Raw genomic sequence first — 11,718 nt, forward strand, 5'->3', positions numbered from 1 at the left:
CTTGTATTATAAGGCATATCCCCAAGGCCAGTGCAAGGCATTATCATATACAAGAACAAGTAAAACCGTGATCAACAAATAGTGGGTTCAGTTTTATGGAAACTGGTGGCACTTCTAATTGACCTTCCAGGAAAATTGCTAATTAGAAATGTTCATCAGAGGCAACCTGATGTGACTGTCCATTAATTTTCATCCAAGTTTTCTCACTCACAAGATGAGTGACTTTGGGCAAGATTTTTACTTAAATGTACTAAATTTTCTTCATGTATAATATATGATAATGATATTTTGAATAGATTATTGTAATGATTTAAACAATATATTTGCAGTGTTTATTAAAGAGTACATACTCAATAAAGTTTCCATTTTTATTTAAGAATTGAAACCTGCTATTTTTCTTTTTAACTACTTGTCCATATTTTTTCATTATGAAAGGAAGTGACTTAAACTTTTATTTGAGAAGTCATCTCAAATGTGTGTTCAACTTGTCTCTAAATGACCCATTACAGCAGAAAATTTACATGAATATTTTGGACCTGGTTTCAAGTGAATTCTCTCCTTTTCAGATCTTGAGAAGTGAAAATGAACAATATGCACATTTATTTACTAGCTGCTTTTGCCTTTCAGGTGTACCAATATCAGCAACACTCCAAGGCATTGCTGCAACTTGCCATTCTTCTCTCTTCTAATCTACTACATATAAACTATTTTGCATTGAGGTGTATTTTTCATAGAGAAAGGGGAGAGTGACCTTTGGTAATTCATGGATTTTTAAACAAATATGGGTAAATATGCTACAGGTTATAAAAGCAAGTAGGAGATACACATGTGTATACATTTTAGAAACTTGAATTCAGTACATTTTGGGGAATCTTTTTCATCAAATTTAAGATTTTGTGGAATTCAGACAGCAATAGTTCTCACAAACAATATTTATCTGAAGTTTAGAAACAATTAGAAGCATATCCACAAAAGGCTTAAATTGATTTTCCATCACTTCATATTTTTGTGTTTTAAACAGTTCTATAAACCATTTGGAACCGTATCACTAGTTATAGAAATTCTCAACTTCGTTAATAAGGTTATGCATTAGAATAGAAACAGAAGCAGTAAAAAAAAAAATACTTCCTACTCTAATTACATAAAAATAAATTCACACATATTGAGTGCTGACTGTATACCAGGCACTAACAGCACTTTTACATGTATTATATCATTTTATCCCCAACACAAATTTGAGATATCAGAAATATGAACTGTGCAAATCAATATGAAAATAAATACAGATAACTTCCAGCTATTTTTTAAAGTCATAACTTTCCTGGCTCTTCTCTAGGTTTTTTGTTGTTGTTAAATCAATCACATGCCACCTAGTGATATTATAAAGAACTGCAACTTATTATTTATTAATACAATACATTTTCCTACGGTGGATACTTTTCCTCTAGTAAATTTCTGCTTCTCTTTCTTCTCTCCTTTTGTCTCTCTTTCTATTCCCCTTCCTCTTTCCCTCCCCCTCTCTCTCACATGTTGAATGTCAGTTAATTATATGGTAGCAATGTAGTGCTTAACCATGCTTGCCCCAGGCAACTCTAACTTGAGTCTTTGCTACTAATTAATAGATAAAAATCTCAGCTTTGGTAGTCACAAAAAAAAAAAAAGGAAGTGATGAGAAAAGGTCAAGAGAAAAATTTAAGTAAATATATTGAATGTCAGTTGCAGTTAGATAAAATACAAAAGGAAATTGCTTTTAATTTAATGTATCTTGATCTTACAGTCTGTATAATACATACCTGTCCATCTTGTGTTACTCTTCCTGCCCCTTCAAGAAGCCCTGTTTATTTAAACATTCTTACATCTAAAATTTCTCTCAAAGGAATAGAAAAGTCTTTTTCTTTCCTTAATGTCATTCAGTCATACTGTTTCAGAAGTTAACTGCCTTATCTACATCTTATTTCTTGATATCAAAAAAGAACATGTATCTGATTACAGATTGAGAGAAAAAAATGCTGTAATGGCAATGTCTACATAACAAGATGATGGACCTGCTACATATATTTTTCTGTGTACCCACGTTCACTCTGCTTAAACATACATTGATCCAACACCGAGCCAGGTCACTTACCATGTCAAACAAAATAAGTAAGGACAAGAATTACTATTGCGTGTTTAGTGTCTGAACCAAGACTATAGTGGCAACTTCAGGGTAGGGAATCTTGAAGGACTTTCTGAAAGCACTGTCTTCATGGCATGTTACATGTTAATGTTGCACATGAGAAGCTACCTATGATAGTTTATTTGGGGGAGTGTCTTTGCCACCCAAAAGTATCTCTCCCTCGTGTTAGCTGGACCTTCAGATTTTTTTCATTTAAAAATGAAGTTCTGGGCTATACAGTTGAAAAGGCAGCTTAGCTTTTAAATGAGCCTGGAAGTAAAGGGTGATGGATGTACAAAAGGGATGAGTGGCTCCTCACCTGCATCCCCACTGCTCCCCAAGATGCATTGCATAGCCATCCTAGATTCTGAAATGGGGTGCAAAGAAAGACACAGCAGAGAGGGGAGAAGTGCACAGAAGGGGATACCAGAACAACATTTTGCCTACTTGACATTTTTTCCTTGAGTGGACTTCATCCCTCCTGCATAGTTAGAACTGAAGGCTTTGCCAAAGCTTCCATCTCTTCCTTTCAGGCATGCCCTAGATGAAGGGAAGCCTACGAGCAAAAGCCAGCCTCTACCCACAGGGAGGATGACAGGAAGAGCTGGGAGCTGCTGACTGCCCCGGACAGCTCTCGCGGTGGGGCGGATACGAGAAGAACGGTGAGTGCAGCAGGGGCTGGCAGGCCATCGCAGATGCAGGTGCTCTTGGCCCCAGATCCTGCTTTAAATTACCGTGGTTGAGTTACTTAACGGCACTGTCCTCACAATAACAATATAGAGCAACCTTTAAAAAAAAGTATTGTATGTATAGGAGACCAGAAAGAGAGAAACAGCTTTACATTTGATAATAAGGGAAACAAACTCTTATGTACTAACTCCAAGTCTATGACCCTGTTCATGTAATTCCACACAAAGCCAGTCTCCATACAATTTTCTCTTTTACAAATGGCTCCAGTTTTCTCTAGGACGCTGAGCAACACTTTGTGCCAGCAACATAAATACTTTATGTATGTATATGAGCTTCAAAAGATGCTTAACCTTCAAGAGGTAAAATATTATGTGCATTTATGAAACTTTTAAGCCAATTTAATTAAGAATAGGCAAACAATAGATTACTTGGTAAATATTTTTGAAGAACATATTACAAGAAAATTATTTAAATTGTTTCCTATAAAATGCAGTGTTTCCACAAAATGAACGTTTTCTAAACCTACTTACTATCTCTCTCTTACACATACACACCATGCACACATACTTCCTTTTACATCTTGAATTTTCTTCAAACAAGCAAACTTTACAGGCCTGGTCTTGATGCCAAAATGAACCCCTTTCATTTGCTGATTGAGATCTGGCTCAACAGCCAATGTTTCCCGCTGGGTCCTTACAGAGGGGGCATTCATATTTTATCCTGATTTATTCATTATCCAACATCAAACCTTTGGAAGATAAAACAAAGACCTAGTGAACAATGCAGAGAAAACTTACTGGATTGTTTTCAATCCTCAGCCTCAGCTGAAAGAATTCTTCAGTAGCATTGCCTGCTCTACCAATACATCATGCAGGTAATTGGGGGTAGGGAGCAGGGGAATGACAAGCTGGGTCAAATCAACCCTCTGCATCCGCTGGTGTGCACAATCATCTCCAACATCAAAAGGATCTAATGAGAACTTGAGACTCCATGGCCTTAGAGTAGTTGACCCAATCTTGTCATTAAGTATCAAAAATCCCCCAGCTTCTTGTGAGCATTTACAAGTTACATAGCAAGATCTCTACACATGCAAAACAAAAGACTGTAATCATCCTTTATTTCTCAGAGGAAAGCTTTAATGACAGCTCTGGAAAAGCACCAGGTTTTCAGTATCAGAGATGCCAGTTTTAGCATTAGTTCTACTGTTTCAAGAATGAATAATGGATGTCACATATTCTTAATTATAAAAAGGGCTGTTGCCTTCCTCTAGGGTGTTGGAGGAGATAGATGAAACCATAGTGTTCAAGTTGCTCTGTACAATGTGAACATTCTTTTGAACACTAGGTCTATTATTATTACGCCAAACACTGATGCTGTTGTTGGCACTCATCATATAAGGCAGCAAAGACAGTAACATCCCCCATCATGCTTGAACTCACAGAGGAATGGTTGCAAACTTACTATATGATTTGACAGTACTGCAATGGCTCAAAAACATAGATTTTCTGCCCTACTTAAAATTCCAACTCTTAGACATTTATTCTTTGGTTTAAGGCATCAAGTTATGTCAAAGGCGTCATAACAACATGAAGAAAAGATAAATAAATGAATATTATCTTCTCCTCTGATGCATGACATGGATAAGAACTAGGAGACGATCGTTACAGAGATGCAGGGGTACTGGAGGAAAAAAGAGGTAAGTTCACCCCGAACAGAAACCAGGTGAATTTGTGGGACCCTGGCTGGGTTTAGATTTTCCCGGGTGTCTCACCAGTCTCCATACCATTTGAAGTTAGTGTCGCTGTTCCAGCCTAAGCAGCCAGCTCCAGAGGCATCATTGTTGCCCTTGAAACTCACCTGTGTCTGACTTTTGGCTTTCCTGATCATTCACCCTCTGAAAATAATGCATGTTTTATTGCAAAGACTGCTCAACAGTGGACTGACAGACAATATTTGCTGGATTTCCCGTTCTCGTTGACACCTCCAGGCGTCTGGTCGTCTTCTTGAGTGTTGCAACAGCCTCTTTAAAAAGTAACTCAACAAGATTTCTGCCTTTACCTCCCTCACTTCTTACTGCTCCTCATACCTTCATAGAGTAGTTTGGTCCCTTAATGTGGCTGCCTCCCAGAAAGGGGTCGTCTCCTTTTGGCTGCTTCATGTGTGATGATCGGAGGAGGAGAGCGTTATACACTAATGTGGAAGGTGGAGGATTCTGCCAGGACCATTTCCAAACTGATGATCATTTCCCGTAAAGGCAACCGCGGGCCAGCCTGCTTGATACCTTCTCTAGACGACAGCCTGGCCGAAAGGGGACTGAGGGAGTCAATCTTCATTTGGATTTGGCTACCTGGATTTTCTTGTTGGACGGACACGATCCTAGGTCATAAAGAGAATGACTGCTTGGCTGTACAGCTCACCGAGAAGCTCTGTGCATCAAAATGGGATACAGTGGGTCTCCGTGTGTTTTACAAAAATGCCCTTTCCGCCTGTTGTACTTGGGCATGATTTGAGTAAAAGGTAAAGTTACAGAAGCTAAAATGGGACACCCTGATTTTGTGCTGGTAGAAAGATAACAACCACTTTGTCACCAGGGGTGAGAGCACCTCGGACCCCAGGCGTGATAGGGAAGGGACCGTACATATAAAAAATAATTAAGATAAAAAGACCTGTGATACAATCTGGAGCCAGGACAGTGCTTCAGACATCTTAAAATGCTGGTTAAAATGTGAGTTGACTTAAAGCATACTCTGGAGTGTCCTGGATGGATAAGGCAACCATATAAAAAAATGAGACATTGTTGGACCCTGGGTCATGGCAGCAGGTTGGAAGTTTTTGATGATGCCCGCGGTGGCTTTACATAAGGGACACATACTCTTCTAAGTACTTAAAAGGAGTCAATTAAAAAATATAGACCCATAAATTAGGGAAGAAGTTGTTTTTTTAACTCATATGGACAGTATTTGCTCTTGTTTTTTATTCTTCAACAGATGTCTACTTTATCAAGCCATCAATTTTGTGTTTATTTAGAGATGGAGATTAAGTTGATTCTTATCACTCAACGTTTTGTAATGTGGACAAAGGAAGGTGATCCTTTGGCCTTTAAGAAGAAGAAATAATTCTAGACATTGAAGAACTCACTGCAGTTCACTACATAAGAAGGATTATAATTTTAGGATAGTCAACATATATATATATATATGCACATGTGTATTTATATACACACACATATATGCTTTATCATTAATTGAAATGTTGATATATATTTTTTCAAATGTTTTAAATATACAGCATTAGTTAAAACGTTTTTACTTTCTATGTTTAATCAGAATTGTAATGATGTGTATTTAAGATATGTCAAACTGGAAAAATACAGCCATGTAATTACTCTCAAAGAGGACCAGGAAAGTGCTAAAAATAATGGCTTGTAAATTGTTTCTGGGTTTAAAGGGCAGTTTGAAAACCAACTGCATAAGAGCATAGTCCCCAGAATCTTTGCTATCTCTTTGGTCTTTGTCTTATTTCATGGATTAACCTGTGTATCATTTTTGTCTGAAAACATTATAAAAATCTCATCTTGTACTGAAGACACTAGGTTGCACCTGTTCTTTTACTTGTATCTTCTTCCTTCTTCTTTCTCTTTGTGTTTTTGTTTTTTGAGGGTAGAAAAGTTCTTCCAAAGCCACCGAGAAATAGTTTTTTCTTAAAAAATCACAAAATATGTGTTGGAATAATAATTCTATAGTTAATAAATATCACTATACTAATCACTAAAAGAAGCCAATGGAGTAAATACATTTCAAAGATTTATAAAGGAAGTTTCTGAAGAATTTCATTGAATTTTACTTATTTCTTTTTCTTGAGACCTTAGGCTGACTCTTAATCTGTTGTTTTCAATTTAAAAAAGCTGTAGACTTAATTTTTAAGCTACCTATTTTCTCTATTTAAAAGTCAGGCACAGAACTTCTGTTTCAAAGGTTATAAAAAGCTATAAATACAGTTGTATAAACTAGGAGTCCATGGTTTATGTATGAAATTCAGAAAACCAGAAAACAAAATGTACTAATATCGAGGATAAACAGTGGGGAGCACCTAAAAAAACAAAAACAAAAAACTACTCTCCTTGACAGAGACTTCTAGCTTATTTTTATTTTGTGAAAGAACACCTTTAGTAAGAATAAACATTCTAATGGAATAGGTTCCCATACAATTCTAAACAGAGATTTGCAAACTTGTGAATATACTAAGTCTTACTTTGAAATCATTTATAAAATTCATGCCACAAATTGTCTACCCATTGAAAATTAACTGCTTTTCACATACCACTCCCATGATATCACATGTTCCTTTGGGAAGAAATGTGTTAATTTTGGCAAAAATATCTACAATGTTTAAACATTTATAATAAACAAACAAGCTGTGCCCATATCTGGTGAACAGCTTCAATGGAGTTTAAAATCACTACTCATTTCTCAGCTACCCATTCAGATCACGTTTCCATTACTTTCTGTTACTGTTGAAATTGATGAACGATTCTATGCAAAGGAAGTCTTTCTGAAGAATTCTGGAGGTTTTCAAGTCTCTCTTCTCTTTCTTCATTTAGGGCAGTTACATCCAAAAGCTAATGAAGCAAACACATTCAGGAGAAAAGACTAAATTCTTTATGCTTAAAACTTGCATTTGAGGATCCAGAGTTTAGTTCTCTTTCTAAAAAATTGCAGGTAGAGAATCTGACCTCCTCAGTTGAATTACAGGGCACTTGCATACAACAAAATGAAGAATCGATGCAGTAAAGTGTAGCTTTCTCATATCTGCTATCATCTGCTTTTTAGGGAAGAAAATTCCAAACTCCAGGATCCAGGAGTTCAGAGTACACCTATTTTAGGTGTAGAGATATCTTAATAAAAAATTATTCATATTTACTGGATTTCTCTTAGGTTGCCTGTACAGTGATCATCTGTATTTTTTCTGTATATATGGATCCTGCCACAACGTTATAGAAATGTTAGATTATACGTATGCTTTGTCATACACACAGTTCTTTAAAAAGAAACTAAAAAAAAAAAAGATTTGAGAATTTAATCCTCAGACTTATACACAAATTCCTTTTTTTTTTAATTTGAAAAATAATATTAGGCATGAAAACAACTCCAATGCTTTGGAAAGTTTTAAAAATAAAAATAAGCAATTCCCTTCTGTTCTTTCCAATTCCCAGCATAATTCTCCACTGTAAACTTCTGTTGAGAGTTACTGGATGTACTACAGGAAATCTAATTTATATACAAATAAATGGTTTTATCCTGCATCAAAAAAAAGCTTCCACAAGGTTTGAGTATCATTTCATCCAATTTCTCAATGAGATTGACTGTTAATTTTTATTTAGTTGAAATATCCCCAACTTCTATTACCTAGAATTAGTCATTTTGTTTTTGCTTGAAACACTACCCTACTTCATCTCCAACTTCATCTACTCAAATCCTATTTATCCCCATACTTAGAGGCAATGCTCATGTTAGTGTGTATTAGTTCCTATTGCTGTGTAACAAATTAGCCCAAGATTTGGAAGCTTAAGACAGCAAATATTAGTCTCACACTATCTGAGGGTCAGGGATCAGAGTCCAGCTTAGCTGAGTGGTTCTGGCTTAGAGTCACTCACCAGGTTGCTGTTGAGATGCTGGCCTGGACTGTAATCATCTCAAGACTTGCAGGGGCCTAAAGGATCCACTTCCAAGCTTTTCCCATGGTCATTCCCAGGAGTCGGTTCTCATGGGTTGATGGACCTAGGGCCTTAGTTCTCATCATGTGGGTCTCTCCACAAGGCAGCTAAGAACATGGCAGGATGGTTTCCCCATGGTGAATGATCAGAGAAAGAAAGAGAGGCACTATCTTTTTAACCTGAACATGAAAGAGACATATACTTTCTGGCATATTCTATGTGTTAGAAGTGAATCGCTGGGCCTAGCACGTACTCACAGGCAGAGGAATTGAGCATTAAAGCCTTTGGGAATATAGTTGCAAAACCACCACATTGTATGTGAAGGACTGTGATATAGGTTGGTGATGAGATAGTCTGTGTTTTCAATGAGAATAAAAATGTCTCAGTTATGACAGTGTGAGAATTACAAATCCAAAAGTGACAGAAAATACCATTCTTATTCAATGTATTTCTTCCATATTTTTATTTTCTTATTACTAAATAGACTCATACTCATTATATTGGTAAGTACAAGAAAAATAAATAGGAAAATAATATTTTAAGCTCCTATTTTGGCAACTGCAAATGACAGTCTCTATACTTGATCATTATGATACACTGTCTTCCAAACATTTTTCCATACATGTATTTTCATGTGCATGTAAGTATGTTGGCAAGCCTCCCTCACCCACCCCATACCTCTAGTTCTTCGCAAAGGTTTCCAATTGTGCATGCTTTCACATCCAAAGCCTTCCTAGTCTCTGAAAGAGAACAATGGTTTCTACTTAAGCATGAATCTGAAAGACATAAGAAGTTCATTTTTAGAAATGTGATTAATTTCCAATGGCATTGTTTTCCTTGTTAAAACTGAATAAATAAGATCTGATTTGCAATGTTGGCTGACTTCTTTTTTAAAAAGTAGGTTAAAATGGAAGATTTTCTTATTTTTTCATTCCAGTTTGGGTTTAATTAAGACAGACCTGTCAGAAAAAGAAACTCAGAGAAAACAGCCAAAGATAATCCCTAATCACCATGTATCATCATTAAGCGTCATGGCAGTGCTAATCCACGGGAACATTCATGACCTGGCAGTCACTGGAGGCCTCTACGTTGTACTTTGCCCATTGTTCTGGGAGTTTCCAGCATCAAACTCCAGAGGAAGACTTTTTTTTTTTTAAGATTCTTTTTCTTCTTTGCATTTAAAATGAATCCATTTCAGTTTTGAAAGGAAATCATTTTATAGCAACTGTTGTAATCAACACCTGTGAATGTATAAGAGTCATAGTGAAAATACACAGATCACCTGGCTTCTCATATTTCTTATCATGGATCCATTTGCTTACATGTGTACTAGCAGATACATACATATAGTGATATGCTTTTTTTGTTAGTGTTGTTGGTGTCATTTTCTGATTATGGGAAAAGAGGAAAAAAAATATGCCTATTTTATGAAGGGTAATGAATGTTAGCAATTATATTGAGGTGCCTGTACCAGAGACTTGAAATTTAACAGTGGCTTACACTGATTTCAGAATGTCTTCCTTTCACATAACATGAGTGAGAATGGTGGCCCTATAATGGTGTCAGGGTCCAGGTTCCTAATATCTCTCTGTTCCACCATCCTTCATGTGTAGTTTCCATCCTCAAATTCATCACATGCTCACAAGAGGGTCATTGGGCTCCCATAATAATTACTGCATTCCAGGCAGGAAGATGAAGAAAAAGAGAAAAGCTAAAGGGATTATGCCCATTCCAAAGCTCTTAAATAATTTTCCCAGAGCTCACTCAGTAGATTCTGCTAATATATCACTAACCACCCCCAAAAGTCCATTTTTTCGGATGGACACATAGCTGTTCCCAGTAACAGAGATTCTGAAAATAATCAGAAGCAGAGAATAAATGCTGAGTAGACATATAGGGGGAACATCTGATATAGGCTATAGGAGGAACATCTGATTTTATACCAAGTAGGCAATGGTTAAGCGTGAGGACTGATATTCTGTGAGTCTGCCGTCTTCTTTAACAGATATCTGATGGGCATGAATTCACTTAATACTCCTTCCGCTCAATTGAGGTTATTGACAAATGATATAAACACTGTAAGATCAAACATTTAAAAATGTATTATACCTAAGGATGAAGTGACAGGATTATTTTATTTTAATCTAATAATATTATGTAGATTCTTAATATTTGAAGAAATCCAAGCTGTTCAGAATGAGCCTCACAGTGTAATGCTAACAACTTATTTCCTTTTCAGCCTGCTGTTCTTCCAGACCTCACTGCAGAAAGCTGCCACTGGTTTCTGGAAAAGAATGCCCGGTGGCGGACCAACCCTTAAGAGGAAGTGAAGTCACAGCCCCATTTTACATTTGCACACAGTTTTGAACTAAAAGCAAACTTCTTATGTATATACATTTAAAAAAACACACACAGCTGCTGTGAGATGGGTGGGTGTTCTTATCCCCCTGCCACGGATCAGGAAAATAATTCCGTCCAGAATGAGTCAGTAACGTACATAACACCATCAGAGACACTGGTGGTCTACCTGCTCCCTCAGTATAGACCATCTTCCAGCTCTATGATTCTTACAAGAGGTAGTGAAGAACCCAAATAATACTCACTCAGAATAGGAAATGCAAGACAAAGTCAAGTATTTGAATTCACGGCCACTAAGGAACAATGATGCCAGAAAGCGAAGGGTCACAACTAAGGAAACCGAGAGTCCATGTGCCACCAGTCCTGGACCCAAGGAAGTTAGACCGGTGCAAGCCCTCTGACTTTTTCACTGTCAACAGTCATTTGGAAGAGATATGCAGACAGTATAGACACAGGGTATCAATAGCCAAGGTGGTAACAGCAACTGAAACACGAAATGACCAGACAGTATGGATGACATTGGCATTGTGTTAAAATCAAAGTCTCTGGAAAGAGCCTTTTAAATTCAAAATTTAAGTTGATAGAAAACCTGATTCGAGTTTAATTAAACTGAGTACAAACAACTCTTGTCATTCATTTTTCCAATGTGAATGTGGGTGAGGAAAAAAGAGCAACATGTTTCAGTGGAATTTAAAGTTTAACTTTTATAAGGCAATGTTTGTCACCAGATTACTCCAAGAAGACCATGTAGATGACTTATTATTTGGTTGCCTCTTTTAATAGGATGAGCACAAACTCTTAA

At 36.7% G+C, this 11,718-nt stretch overlaps 2 long non-coding RNA genes across 2 annotated transcripts; one reads left to right on the plus strand and one right to left on the minus strand.

Annotated features, from left to right (window-relative positions):
- The first annotated feature begins 2,702 nt into the window (after positions 1 to 2,702).
- LOC140846171 (uncharacterized) lies at positions 2,703 to 11,446 on the plus strand. The gene is made up of 3 exons (XR_012125085.1): positions 2,703 to 2,817; positions 4,400 to 4,541; positions 10,798 to 11,446. It is a non-coding gene; the product is annotated as an uncharacterized lncRNA (long non-coding RNA).
- On the minus strand, positions 6,975 to 9,715 carry LOC118970395 (uncharacterized). Its single transcript, XR_005058315.2, has 3 exons — positions 9,237 to 9,715; positions 8,499 to 8,665; positions 6,975 to 7,463 (listed from the first exon to the last, which is right to left on the minus strand). It is a non-coding gene; the product is annotated as an uncharacterized lncRNA (long non-coding RNA).
- Positions 11,447 to 11,718: the final 272 nt, after the last annotated feature.

The sequence above is a fragment of the Manis javanica genome, chromosome 14, assembly GCF_040802235.1.
Source record: "Manis javanica isolate MJ-LG chromosome 14, MJ_LKY, whole genome shotgun sequence".
In the NCBI taxonomy this organism is placed as follows: domain Eukaryota; kingdom Metazoa; phylum Chordata; class Mammalia; order Pholidota; family Manidae; genus Manis; species Manis javanica.